Below are 4,497 nucleotides of genomic sequence, written 5' to 3'. Positions count from 1 at the left end.
GACTAAACCTTCCAATGACATTACGACAATAGGCATACATGTTTTTTGCGGGTTTTGATACAACTGCTTCTTTAGCGAACTTCAAGACCGCGATGTATGAATAGGATGTGGCGCCAGTGATATTATAGTAGAATGTGCTAACCAATAAGACAAAGATAACCGCAAACAAATGAAGCATCTCTGTGATTAATGACTGTCCGAGAAATCGCGGAAACAAAATGCTTTCAATTTCGAAGACCTTACCGGCGCTTCAAACAAAGGTTGGCGTCTCTAGTCAAGCCCGCGTATGAAACGATAATGGGAAATAAACACAATATGGTCTAGTTGTCAAGACAGCTAAATGCTTCAAGGATGTCAAACGTTTCCTATTTCTCCTCGGGAAACAGAACGGAGATGTGATGGAGATACGCTTGGTGAGCATAAAACAACCTTCTTGTTATTGTTCACCTTTGTGCATGCGGTTTTCACTGGCCTGGTCTCGTGATCTGCACCCATTGCTAAACAAGCTGCAATACGAGTCGTTTATAGCATCAGAGGCGCTGATATGGAATGGCGGGTGCTTCAATCAGTTAAAGATTGACTGCGTCGATTAGGGATGAAAGTACCACTAGCAGCCATGATCTCACTCCGGAAAGCGAAACTTCCGATTACATGAACACTGGCAGTTATTTTAGTAAAATCATGACTAAAGTCGCTAAAACGTTTTGCTGAGATGGCAGATTCCATGTCTTAGAAATTATCTGGATGACGACTCGATTAAAAACGTGTTCAATACTCGTTTTTCGTGGGCGCCTCTCTGTTGCTTGATCGAAACCTCCGAGATTATCATTATTATATAGTGTTCACAACGAATCTGGACGAATAAAATTAGAAGAGTAGGACACGTCAATATAATTGTTCTCTTGAAGATCGAAAGGACATTTGTATATGCTGATAATGTATTTTGTTTTGCCAAAGACAACGCCCCTTAGAAGTTAGACTTAAAAGTAAACAAGACGTGAGAGTTGATATGTACAGAGGAGCAACAGCAGTGGCAGGCGCGGGAGGCGATATTTATGGATTTAGCAAAGAAGATAAGACTAAGAGGAGCAATTGTTTCGCTGTTGACTTTTAACAATAAATCAATGGAGCGTGTGATTTTTAAAAATCCAACTAGACAACTGCAGTTGTCCAACTTAGATATCAACATTATTGTTTTTCACGAGGACCCACTGCGAGAAACCTGACCGAATTCAGTAGATAGAAAGGAATCAAATCAAATGTGCTTGTTTTCTTCGTCAAGTTCTGATATGACAATATAATATATAGATGTAGAAGTCAGCCAGGTTATATAGGACCTACTCTCACTATTACGGAAAGTATATTTATGGATCTTAATTATATAAATGGTAAACAGGGAGGGAGATGAAACTTAAAATCCGGCAAAACAAATGACACACTTATTTTTTTTGCCGTCTGGGATCGTTTTGATCAACCTATACCACACCTCTTAAAGGTAAGCGAATCTATGTCGTATTTAGGCATCTAAATCGAATATAGTGGCTGATAGGGTACACTATACATTATCGATAAATGATCACCAATAAATTATTCCATCACTAACTGGTGCCTCAGTGTTGTCAATGTTCCAGAACCCTTTTACATACGCATCATCGATATGATTAGACCTGAGGAAATTCAACTCGAAGGACTCAGCAACAAGCTGGGTGTGTACTTAAGCATCTTTAACATTTATTTATTTATACACAAGCTAGATTTTGAACAGACAATCATTTTCGATGTTGAGGAATTCGACAAGCGGGTTTTGCCATCCAAACCTGTTTATTGTGGGCAATATGAAATGATTGTCTCTCTTACGGTTAGCGATGTTAGTATATTCTTATCAAGCATATATCGCTGCAGCACTATTGGAGCCCAGCCACGTTCACTTTTAGCACGACAAGCCATCATATTTATATCTGGATTAGGTATATGAAAATGCCGGCCAAACCAAACAACAATAAATGGATGAATATGCGCTGCAAACTCAAACGATTCAATTTCGGCAAATCCAGATACATCGAAATATGGATCTACCCCACAGGGTAGGGGGCCATATATCGATAACCTAGTCATCTCATGTGTATCATGTCCAAATCGTTTAAAATATTCCTTACATTCACCCATAACAAGATAACTTCCAGGATAATATGCAACTATGTCAGCTGAGCTAACTTCTTTGAAATCATATTTGGTATTCCACAACCCTCCATGCCCGTATTACACACATGATCGTTGAATGTATTCAAGAAATTATCCACATATCGGTCTCAATATTTTGTTCTTCTGAGGAAAATAAGCAACAAAAGACGGAACAGTAAAACAATTTCTCAGTCATCGTTCTATATTGTCGTTTTCTTCCGTGTATCTCAGCGCAGTCTTTGTCATTTGATATGAAGAGATTCCGCTCGATAAAGATCGCACCATGGCAGTATGAACTGGTCGAATCTACTATTTTCATCTTACTGGAACAACCACACGGAAACTGACTCGGTTTAACTGATCGTATGGATGAACTGAAACATGTCAGTGGTCATCGTCATCACTCGTTTATCTCGTGGAAATATCATTATACTTGGCGTCCATGCGTGAGCGTTAAGATCAATCATTACTATAGGAGCTCCGTTTCTTACACATTTAGCTGTGTACAAGATATCTCAGGTTATTGTTCTCATCTCGATCGGAAATTTTAATCATGTTTCCAGTTTTGCGATGTGGCTGATCGTGGCTCCAATAAATTGAATGTTATTTTCCCACGAGTTTATTTGTTCGCGTCGCAGACTTGTGATACCTTTTCCACGTAACTCATTTGTAAAGTATTATGTAATTCTATGGACGACTCAATTCGGGATAACTTCGTCTGTGGAAGTCCCATGTCGCATCGGCAATAGTTTATTGACTTTAGGCTTATTTAACGGATAAATCCCATAAACAACTGGAGTAAGAAGACATGATGTCTCATAGTTTGGTTTTTCAATGCCAGATGACATTCCTTCTCTAGAATTTTTATTTAACACGGCAACAACCCCGGTGCTCATTTTTGTGTGTTTTCGTGATTCACTACCAGGGTCGCGTTCATCACGGATAATCCAGGTTACGTCAATGTCTATGTTAGCGTGGATAGCGGAAACAATACATTTTATTCTGAAAAAAGTATGTGTTCAATCAGGATCCAAATAATTAATGATTATCATTGCTCCTTCGTCATTCATGGTAGCACTGCTGAAAATATTGTCGTGTTTTACTCTGAATATTGACCAGATATTCGTTGCATTATCATCGCTAAACTCCTTTTAAGTCACACGGTTACGATCAATCAATTCCAGATTAACATCAACTAATATGTGCGGGAGGGGTACTTGGTTCAAGCACTTTATGTTAGGGGACCATGGGTTATTCTGTCAAGATCGAATCTGGCTTGAGAGGGCGTACTTGCAGATAATCAGATAAATACTAATATCTGTACCCTTTTTTATCTGGATTACCAGTGTCTTCCAACAAAGGGTGGATGGCAACAAAATGAGATTGGTGGCTCAGTGAGAGACAGGTAACTTCTATAAAAGACTTGTAGTTGGTGCAAGATGCGTTGGCTTCTCGTATTGACGTGATTGGAATAATATAAACAGAGCAATGCTACCAGTGGTAACTGAGCATAAATCCCCGAGGGTTATCCCAGGGGTGGGAAGACGACGCACAAAACGACTGCGAAACTATTAGTAGCAGCGATATTGAGTGTCTTAAGGCGGAAATATAGGCGGAAATAAAGTGACATTGTGAGGAAATGTGTAAGATTACTATATGGGAGAGAATCCATCTGTAAGAAGACAGAATCCGTTTTATATGGTAGATATAAGAGGCGCACATATTTATCTGGTAAGACTGTGGAGGCATCCGGTCAGGTTTCCAAAAACAGTGTTGGGAGCTCCTGCTTCATCAGTGACTGACAGCTCAGATTCGATTGCAGAAGATCACACTGAAGAAAAATTATTGGGCTGTAAGCAGGATGGCCCCAAACTTCTACCTTCACAACAGCAATTTGAAAGGACTTTATGGGCAGAGAGTTAGATTTCGATATGATCGAAGTTAAATGTGTCTTTCATTTGGGTTGGATTTTGAAGCAGTAATGATTGTAGGATAAAGATTTTGATTTGTACAATAAAGAATTAACTTTAACAAATATTCCTATTAAAGACAGCTGCTATATAAGTGTGCATGCATTTATGTCTCTCTGTATGTCTGCCTGTCGGATATGTCCGTTAGATGTAGCCATGAATGCATATCTGAATCTATATACATGCATATATATATATATATATATATATATATATATATATATATATATATATATATATATATATATATATATATATATATATATATATTGTCTTTTTGATACTCTTTAAGCTGATTGTCAAATAAAATACAAAGAAGTGACGTGCGGTACTATATCAGCTGATC

The sequence above is a fragment of the Sinohyriopsis cumingii genome, chromosome 9 (genome assembly GCF_028554795.1).
Source record: "Sinohyriopsis cumingii isolate HCF-2022 chromosome 9, ASM2855479v2, whole genome shotgun sequence".
NCBI classification, from domain to species: Eukaryota; Metazoa; Mollusca; class Bivalvia; order Unionida; family Unionidae; genus Sinohyriopsis; species Sinohyriopsis cumingii.
The sequence above is the reverse complement of the archived record's forward strand: the minus strand, read 5'-3'. Positions refer to the sequence as shown.